This window comes from Adiantum capillus-veneris, chromosome 18 (assembly GCF_014529385.1).
Source record: "Adiantum capillus-veneris isolate H3 chromosome 18, ASM1452938v2, whole genome shotgun sequence".
In the NCBI taxonomy this organism is placed as follows: Eukaryota; Viridiplantae; Streptophyta; class Polypodiopsida; order Polypodiales; family Pteridaceae; genus Adiantum; species Adiantum capillus-veneris.
This window is the reverse complement of record NC_140948.1, coordinates 28116319-28127362: the sequence shown is the minus strand read 5'-3', so window position 1 is coordinate 28127362 and position 11044 is coordinate 28116319.

Sequence of the window (11044 nt, the reverse complement as noted above, 5' to 3'; positions counted from 1 at the left end):
TCACTGGCTCACCTGACCTTGCGTGCATCATGATGAAGAAAATTTGCAAAACTCGTTTAGCAGTATTTGAGACATTCAAGCCAGGCCAGGTGATAGACAGTATCTTCTTCTTCCAAGATACTTACAGATATGCCTATGATCTGTCTGGTCAGCCTTCCAAGGAGGTGATACATGTGTTGTATCAAAGGATAATGTTTCTACCATCCTATCACCTCTAGGACTTTGAAGAAGCATTCTACACCGGCTTCTTCACAATAAACACTGATATTTTCGGCCCAACAATGATAAATCTACATGCAAGATAAGAATCATTGATCAAGATGCGCGGAACCATACGATGAAGAAGCATCAGCGGGGCCATGTCGGGGACGACATGAGTAAGGAGGGGGGGAGTGTTAGAAGCTAGACACACCCCACAGAAACTAACTACTCAGAAGATTATCATTTTTTGTAATTATTCATTTATTTGAGAAAACCTGATTTTTCACCTTGTAAATATTGGGACTTACAGAAGTTTCCAGATTGTATCCCAGTTTTGATAGTTAGATGGAGTAGATGGTTGATTTGGAACTTTAGGGTTTGAGAAATGTAAGGTATTTATACCACTTTCTGACCTTAATGAGAAAACCTTTTGTCATTTTTAAAAACAAGTTTTGAAGTCTGTGAGTGAGCGTATTGTGTACGAGAGAGGGTGTGAGCTTCATCTTGACGCTACGTGTGCACCAGTGGTCGGAATCGAGTGCGGAGAAGTGTAGCGTGTTGCCCCTGATGAGAGCTATGCACCGGTACCTACATTGCGCGCGTACAGTCCGTTTTTGCGAGCTCCTTCTTCGAGCTTCATCTGGTGATTTGGTGAGCATACGTTGTCCGATTTTGCATTGCAGCATATCCACACGTTCACATTGAGTAGAGCTACACATTAGGCACTTTAGATTTCGGAAACGAAGACCTGCAAATTTCGGCCAGACATCCTACGTGATTTTGCACCGGATGTTTTAGGTTGGACTTAGGGAGAGCGACCTATTGGTGTTAGTAGGGTCTCCTTCAAGTTCTATGGTGTTTCGAGATTGTTTGATGGGTGTTCGGCTCTAGACAGTGTTGTAGAAAGTTTCCTCTTATGCACTCTTGAAGGCTGTGACTTAGACAATTGGTAAGACCTCTGTAGGAATTATTTAGGAGTCGGTCGAGTGTAGGTTGACACCTTATGCTTGCTTCCATGCGCCTACGGGTCGAGCTTCATCCTTAGCTTCGTCCTTAGCTGACAAATCTTGTTAGGTGAGTTATCGTTGTGCTGACGTCCGTCGCGATGTATCCGTCAAACATCCATCTTGACCATCTCGCTAGTTAGCATGCTTCAAATAGGAGGTAGCATACTCATTACCTCCAACAACATTTTGAGCATGCTAGTTTGTATAATAGGTACATCATAAAGGGCGTAAAGTAGCATAAACCAGCATAAATATTATGCTAATCAACATACACTGTAAGATCACTAGGTATGCTAACTAGCTTACTCATAATGCTAATCCCTAAATATTATGCTAGCCAACATACTCTTTAGGGTCCCTAGGCATGCTAACTAGCATACTCCTAATGCTAAACGCTTGAATATTGTGCTAACCAGCATACTCCGGAAGATCACTAAGCATGCTAACTAGCATACGCATAATGCTAACCCTGAATATTGTGCTAGCCAACATACTCTATAGGATCACTAGGCATGCTAACTAGCATACTCATAATGCTAACTCCTGAATACTGAGTTAACCAGCATACTATGTAAGATCACTAGGAATGCTAGCTAGCATATTCATGTAATGCTAAACCCTGAATATTGTGCTAACCAACATACTTTGTAAGATCACTAGGCATGCAAACTAGCATACCATTAATGTTAAACCCTGAATATTATGCTAGTTAGCATACTCTGTAAGATCACTAGGCATGCTAACTAGCATACTCATAAATCTAACCCCTGAATATTGTGCTAACCAGCATACTCTGTAAGATCCCTAGGAATGCTAACTAGCATACCATTAATGTTAAACCCTAAATAATGTGCTAACCAACATACTCTATAAGATCCCTAGGCATGCTAACTAGCATATCATTAATGCTAAACCCTAAATAATGTGCTAACTAGCATACTCTGTAAGATCCATAGGTAAGATCCCTAGGTAATATCTCTAGATATGCTAACTAGCATACTCATAATTCTAAACCGTGAATATTGTGCCGGCAAGCATACTCTATAGGATCGCTAGGTATGATAACTAGCATACTCATAATGCTAAACCTTGAATATTGTGCTATCCAACATACTCTATAGGATCACTAGGAATGCTAACTAGCATACTTATAATGCTAAACCCTTGAATATTGTGCTAATTAGCATACTCCGTAAGATCACTAGGCATGCTAACTAGCATACGCATAATGTTAAACCCTGAATATTGTGCTAACCAGCATACTCTGTAAGATCACTAGGCATGCTAACTAGCATACCATTAATGCTAGTCCCTGAATATTTTGCTAACCAGCATACTCTGTAAGATCACTAGGCATGCTAACTAGCATATTCATGTAATGCTAAACCCTGCATATGGTGCTAACCAGCATACTCTGTAAGATCACTAGGCATGCTAACTAGCATACCATTAATGCTAGTACCTGAATATTTTGTTAACTAGCATACTCTGTAAGATCACTAGGCATGCTAACTAGCATACTCATAAAGCTAAACCCTGAAAATTGTGCTAACCGCATACTATATAAGATCCCTAGGCATGCTAACTAGTATACCATTAATGCTAACCCTGAATATTCTGCTAACCAGCATACTCTATAAGATCACTAGGTATGCTAACTAGCATACTCATAAAGCTAAACCCTGAGTATTGTGCTAACCAGCAGATTTTGTAAGATCACTAGGAATGCTAACTAGCATACCATAAACCTAAATAGCATACCCAACATAGTAATAATGCTAACTCGCATGAACCTTGTATCAAACAGCATACTCATAATGCTATTGAGAATACCGAGCATGATAACAGTTATTATACATGCAATGCAATAAGTTATGGAACAAGTATTTGATTGATCACCTGAGGCTCGTCTAAGAGGTGCACAAGGTTTTTTATGTAGCTTTTCCTCCCCACTCGCTTTCAACAAACATCCTTCTTGTTGGGTGAAACGTATCCTCTCTCCAAAATTCGTAGACCAATTCTTTAATTTCATCTGTGGTAGGGCTATGATGGTCTTTCTTGTGACATGCAGCCAAGGAAAATAATCGAGCACGAGAGTCACTCATCAGCCATACACATACTACATCACATGTAACTTTGGTCTTATAGGTTATGTTTGACCTCCGAGGACGATAATAAAATCTATCTATCTCTCTCTCTCTCTCTCTCCTCTCTCTCTCTCTCTCTCTCTCTCTCTCTCTCTCTCTCCATCTCCCTCTATCTCTCTCTTTCTTCTCTCTCTCTCTCTACATATACAAATATATGTATGTGTGTATACACACACATATATATATATATGTATATACACACACACACATATATGTATGTATATATGTATATATATCTATATATATCTATATATATCTATATATATATAATATATATATATATATATATATATATATATATATATATATATATATATATATATATATACATATATAGATATATATACATATATATATATACATACATATATGTGTGTGTGTGTGTGTGTATATATACATATACACACACACACATATATATATATATACACACACACACACACACACACACATATATATATATATATATATATATATATATATATATATATATATATATATATATATATATATATATATATTTCAACATTTCTCATCTCTCTACATTAGGATTTATTTAACACTAGAATGGTAACCTAACAGGACATAATAATGTCCTTTCAGGGTTTTGGGGAAAAATTCCAAAACCATAGCAGATCCACTCATTTTGAAAAATCCTTTCATGAGCTTATAGTTCAATAACTACTACATATGGAAAAAATGAGAAACTTGTAATTTTTCTCATCCCTTGGTCACTACAAGCCTACAAAGTTGATGGACCAGTGCATTTTGCCCAAAACAACAATTTCTTACGGTTGATTGCATATAAATAAGAGTGGGGATTTTTGTAGGACATGATATAAAATGCCCCGTTAACTTCAATGGGTTGGTGACCAAAACATATGGTTGCTTTTACCTCACTAATTTTTTTTTGGGCAAAAAAATAGGTACAAAAAAGTTGCATTTTTGCCATTTTGCGGACCTATCATCAAAGTTTCTATACTCACGCTCAATACAGATACTATATACATGTTTTCTTAGTTCCCTTTCGGCCTTTGGATCCAAAAGGATCCATGGAGCATGTCAAAAGGATAATGGATCTCTTACAATTGGAACCTTGGGGGCAATGATAAAGTGCTAAATACAGCAAACATGAAAAAACTGGGTTTAGCATTATGACCTCTAGAAACCCATAGAAACTACTCAATATCTAGCCAAGTTTGTAGTCTATGATTAGATATGGTTACTACCTACAAAATACACACAATTGGCCTAAGAAACTAGCAATATTGAGAAAGTTATACTTGCTACTCTAAAATGTATCGTATTCTTCAGCAATCAAAAAACTCAACCATCATCATATACTATGCTATATAGCATATTAGGTCCCCCAAAACTCAAGGAAGATTAGATTTATGTTATACATTACACTTACAATCAAAATTGAATTTGGATATCAAGAAAGCCACCAAAAAAATCATAAAAGTGCTAATTTTGGCCAAAAAACAGGATTATGCAATTCCTGTAAATTGGTAATAACTTTCAATTTTAACACTTAGCTCTCCCTACAAGCATCAAAACATGTTGAGAACTATGAAGGCCTAACCTCTAGCCATCTAAACCTCACAAACATGAAGTTTAGAGTGGTATAGTTGCCAAAAATTGAAAAAAAACCAAAAACAGGACCCGTTTTTTCACACAGTTTAGGTTCAAAAATGTTGTGCACGAGTAAGGTTAATAGTGAGATCGATACTCCAAAAAAATGCTAAGTTTTTTTCAGCTCATAAGGCAACTTTGTGGATATATAGCACCTAGAAATTCATTTTCATACTCTTCAAATAATTCAAGCAAAATGGTCACTTAACAGGACACAAAAGTGTCCAAGGACATAAAAGTGTTAACAATAGCCATTATATCATTCATAATCTCTCTCTCTCTCTACCTCTCTCTAAATTACACTATTTTGGCACTACTCTAACTTTGAACATTTCTCCTCTCTCTACATTAGGACTTATTTAAGAATAACCATTAAATCATTCATAATCTGTGTGTGTGTGTGTGTGTGTGTGTGTGTGTGTGTGTGTGTGTGTGTGTGTGTGTGTGTGTGTGTGTGTGTGTGTGTGTGTATGTGTGTGTGTTAATCATACACCAAGCAAACAACCAATCTCACACCAACACCTACAAACTAATCACATGCCAACAAAAATCATTATTATCGTGTGTACACAATGATCGCAGATAGGGAGAAAATAAGACTCTATTTTCCACACTATTTGTAAATCCCTACAAATGGACGAGGTATGTGCAATCGATGCATTTTTTTTCTATTTCCATTATTGTGTGTGTGTGTGTGTGTGTGTGTGTGTGTGTGTGTGTGTGTGTGTGTGTGTGTGTGTGTGTGTGTGTGTGTGTGTGTGTGTGTGTGTGTGTGTAGAAAACAAAAGGAAAAGGGGGAGCATATTAGGTATTTACCGTGCGTTGAAGAGTTGGTTGCTTAACGAGGTTGACCGTCCAATGTCATTCGCGGATAACCCCCACTCCAAAACCGTCTCCATAATCAATCTGAATAGAATGTATGTATGTGTGTGTGTGGGTGTGTGTGGGTGTGTGTCAACGACTCCCTCCCCTTGTTATTGGTGTCAAAAATTACAACAAAAACTAACAACATATCATAGATCAAATATTAATTTTAGAGAATGAGCCATTTATTTACAATAATGTTTACGCCATTTAATTTCAAAAATAATTGGAAAGCATCTCCTTTGTAAATTGGATCAATTCTCAAAAGCACAGTCAAATGCCATCTCATCCGAGACCCGCACTTGAGGATTAAGGCTCTTATACCAATCACTAATTTCAAAATAATTTACAAATGTTTGTTTCAAAAATTATGCATTTATCATCAAGAACAGACGGTGTGAGCCGGATGAAAACACACACAGCGCCTCTATAACGATCCGACACACACTCTTGGAAGGATATACACACACACTGTGGGGCACCACTCGGCTTAGACAACACACCTGGCCGAGACAGGGAACACACCTCGGGAGTGAGAGGAGAGAGACTATCCACTTGCCCACTCTACACAGACACACACACACACACACACCCAAAAAACTCAGCTCAAAAGAGGAGAATTTCTGATGTTTAGATACAATTGAGCTTGGGCCAACACCAATGGGGCAAACAGCTCACACAATATGGGTAAAAGATACCAGATACAATCACAAACTAGAGCAGAAACTTCGCTCATAGGAGAAACTTACACAGAAAAACAGCAGGAAAAGAGTGAGGAATTTGGCAAAATGGACAGCGCCATCGCGTCCGGAACGGCCCAAAACCCCAGTCTACAATGTCAAAGTGCTCAAATCCGACCTCGGATGAGCAGTTTACGGCCAAAATAGGCTCCAAAATGAGCAAAAACACACCTGCGGCTGTTCCTCCTCTCTTCTCCACGTTTTTTCTGGTCTTCTCTCCGTTTTTTCAGTTCCCACACTTAGCTTTATTAGTTGGGCACCCTTGGCCTTTTAGATGACCTCAAACGGACCCCGAACAGGCCAAAAACTGACCTCGCAGTGCATAGTTGTCACCTTTTTGCATCCATACGCACACCTGGCACTCATTTCTTTTCAATAATGCATCCCGCAACCACGTGAAGTGGCCCCAAAAAAAAGGTACTCATGATGACCTTTCTGCATAATTCTCACAAGCAAACACCCACGTTGTGTCCGTCCTCATCTGCGTGCAAATATTGACCTCGTTCGCCCTCCTGACGCCACTAGATGCCATCTGACGCACCTGCTGACCTCACGTCGTCGGCCCGCGGATAGCTTCCTCGAGAAGTTTTACGCGCTACCAACTCCTCCTTATTGTAGAAAAAACACACTGGTATTGGTAATAGTGAAAATCGATGCACTATGTACATGTTGTCCTACTTGTACACATGTGGGCCCCACATAACCACCTGGCTAAGGAAAATGGGCAATTCTTTATTTGATGCACCATGCATGTGTATGTACATATGCGCAATCCCTTGCTCCAAAAAACTCCTGACATAATTTGCCCATCCCCTATCCTGCTAGATCATTCATGATCAGCAGCAGCAAAGAGAGATATGAGACTCGCCGCATCACAGGTCTCCTCATCCCTCACAGACATCACTCGCTCTTCAGAAAACTCATCTTGCTCCACCATCATCAACCTGGCATGATACAACTTAAGACGCAACCCATTTACCCTTGACTTATGTAGAATACCATCCAGGTTAGCCAGCTGATATGTGCCATTTGGAAAACACTCTACTACCTTGAAAGGGCCTTCCCACTTAATTTGAAACTTCTTTTGGAAGGTGTTGTCCAACTTACTGTTGTAGCGCAAAACCAAGTCATGTTGCTTGATACCCTTACTTTTGACCTTTTCATTTATCTTTGTCAAAGCCTTATCCTGCATCTGCCCATAATGCTCCAAAGCGCTCATCCTATCCAACTGGACCTCTTGTAACTGCAAGAGCCTCTTTTTGAATGCATCACTAGGCGGCCCAAGCAACTTCTCTAACATCTTGACCGCAGGCAACTCTACCTCCACAGGCAATAGTGCTTCCTTTCCATACACCAAATGAAATGGAGTAAACCCTGTACCTGTCTTCACCAAAGTACGGTAAGCCCATAATGCACTAGGCAATTCCAAATCCCAATTCTTTCCTTGGTGCTCTGTCACTTTCGAAAGAATCTGTACCAACTCACCATTGAATCTTTCATTCAAGCCATTACACTGCGGGTAATAAGGAGTGGTATGCTGGTGCCTAATCTTCATCTTTGCACATAAAAAATCTAGCAGTTTAGCTCTAAAGCCAGGCCCCTTATCTGAAAGTAACTCCAGTGGCACCCCAAACTTGCAACATATTTCATCATACACAAATTTTGCCACATCCTTTGCAGTGATCTGTTTTACTGCTATAGCCTCTGCCCATCTAGAGAGATAGTCCACTGCCGTCAAAATATAGCTTTTGCCCCTGCTTGTGATAGGTAACGGGCCTATTGCATCAATTCCCCACTTTTCAAACACATCAAACGCCATAATGGTTTTTCGTAGCTCTGGCTTCAACACTCTCTTCCCAAATGCTTGACACCTATTGCAAGACCTACACCAATGGTGAACATCCTTGTGCAAACTAGGCCATACATACCCCTCTTGCAAAATCTTATGCAAGGTGATCTTTAGAGCAAAATGGCCACCACATGCGCCTTCGTGATTCTCTTCCAACACTCTGTAAAGCTCCTCCCGCCAAGGTACACGTCTCAACACGAGATCAGCCCCTTTCATGTATAAGACATCACCAATCAATTTGTACCTGTATGCTCTACGCACAAAGCCATACTTCTTAGACTTCTGAATCTCCTTTGGAATGATTCCTATTAGCAAAAACTCCTCTTCTTGAGCCAAACTTTCCCGGCCATGATAAAGAGGTAAAGTGGTCCTCAACACAAATAGCTCCCCAATCATGCCTTGAGCTGCTTCATGTGCCTCTCCATTTAGAGCACGTTCAATGTGTCTGATACTCCATGCTTCAAACTTTTTTAACAGGCCTTTAATTCTGAAGCACATTTCCTTCAATGAGGTGTTCTTGCTCTTCCACACACCCAACACTTGCTTCACCACTAACAAGGCATCACCTTTTATGCTCAACCTTCGAACCCCATGCTTCAAACAAATGTGTAATCCGGCTTCCAATGTAGCATATTCAGCCTCATTGTTACTATGAGCATCCAATTTGAACCCTCTCTTGCATACTAGCTTCCCCTCTGGATCATAAAGTGCTATACCCCCTGAAGCTGCATCATGGCTCTTTCTGTATGAACCATCAAAGAACAACACATGTGCATTGCTGATCTGTGGCACTTCTTCAACTACCTTTCTCACCACCTCTTCCTTAACAATAAGGGGATTCTCCTTGTACGTCAACAAATCAGCTAGGGTAGCCCTTGTACTATCTTCCACTAGAAAAGAGAACTCAAACTCTTGCAGCTCAATTACCCATTTCTTCACCACATTTGACATGTTAATACCATTAATTAACTGTGGCAAAAAGGCATAACTCGTCAAGAAAACAAAAGGCCGTGGTAGCAAGTAATGACGAAATCGTCGACAAGCAAATATTACACTAGCCATCACTAGCTCTACTTCCGATAACTTTCTCTCCGCTACCAACTTCACTCGGCTTGCACAATACACTGGCCTCATATAATGGCTGCCCTTCCCCTTTTGCAATAGCATGGCTCCAATGGCATCATCCCCTACTGATGGATTTACATAAAAAACTTTCTCCCAATCAGGAGCCTGCATGGCTGACAACCCCCCTAACACCTCTTTCACCTCTTGAAACACTTCTTCACACTTGTCATCCCATTGCAATGGATCATGCTTTGCCACTTGTTGTAATGGATAAAGAAGCTGCGAAGACAATGGAATAAACCGTGCCATGTACTTCACTTTGTGTATAAAGGTTGCCAATTGCTTCGTACTCATAGGTGATGGAAGAAGAATAATAGACTTCACCTTATCTGGATCAGCCTCAATGCCATTTTCTGACACCATATGGCCCAATAACTTCACCCTTGGCTGTGCTAGATGACATTTCTTTGGATTTAGTTGTCCTCCACATTCATCATATCGAGCCAATACCATCTGCAACTTCTCATGATGCTCAGCCCTACTACTATAGACACAGAAGTCGTCCATAAAAGCCTTAACACAACTACCAATGAATGGTTCCAGCACCCAATTTGCTCTTTCTTGATAGAAAGATGGTCCATTTGACAACCCAAATGGCAATACTGTGTAGCAATAGCAGCCCCATGGCGTAATAAAAGTTGTCTTTGTGCGGTCTTTAAGAGCAATCTTCAATTGAAAATAGCCTGAAAAACCATCACACACACTGTACCTCTCATAACCTGCCACTGAATCCAAGATCTGATCGATAAATGGAAGAGGATATGGGTTCTTCTTAGTGGCTGCGTTTAAGGGTTTAAAATCTACACAAATTCTCCACTTCCCATCCTTCTTTGGACTGACTACTACTGGACTCACCCATTCTGTGGTCTCCACAGGGACTATGAACCCTGCCTTCAATAACTTGTCCACCTCTTCCCGCAAGGCTTCCATTTGCTCTTGACCCATCCTTCTTAGCCTTTGCCGCACTGGCTTAGAACCTTCTTTCAGCTCTATATGCATCTCTTCGCCCTTGAACCCTCTGATCTCTTCATATGAAGTAATGAACAAATCAGGAAAACTAGCCAGCATATGCAAAAATATATCCTTCTCCATAGCTGAGAGGTCTCCACTAATCATTTGCGTCATTAATTCCTGCTTTTTTGACAACTCAACCTTGGTTTGCATCAGCCCTTCAATCACTTCATAAGGTCCTTCACTTTCATCTTCAACTTCATTCGCAAATGCGACTAAACCACACTCCTGGATTTCTTTATCCATCAAAAGAAATGCAACATCAACATCCTCATCACTGCTGGTAGTGCTATCACTGTCCTCATCTGTCACCGTGGAAGAGTCTTCATCACTAGACTCATCCTCATCTTCATAAAGCTCCTCTAATCGTTTCCTTGTGTCCATATTATAAAGCTTCTTGGTACCTGTCTTTCCATAGAGGCTAATTGTACCATGTCGCCAATCTTGAACAGCTCCCACTGCACG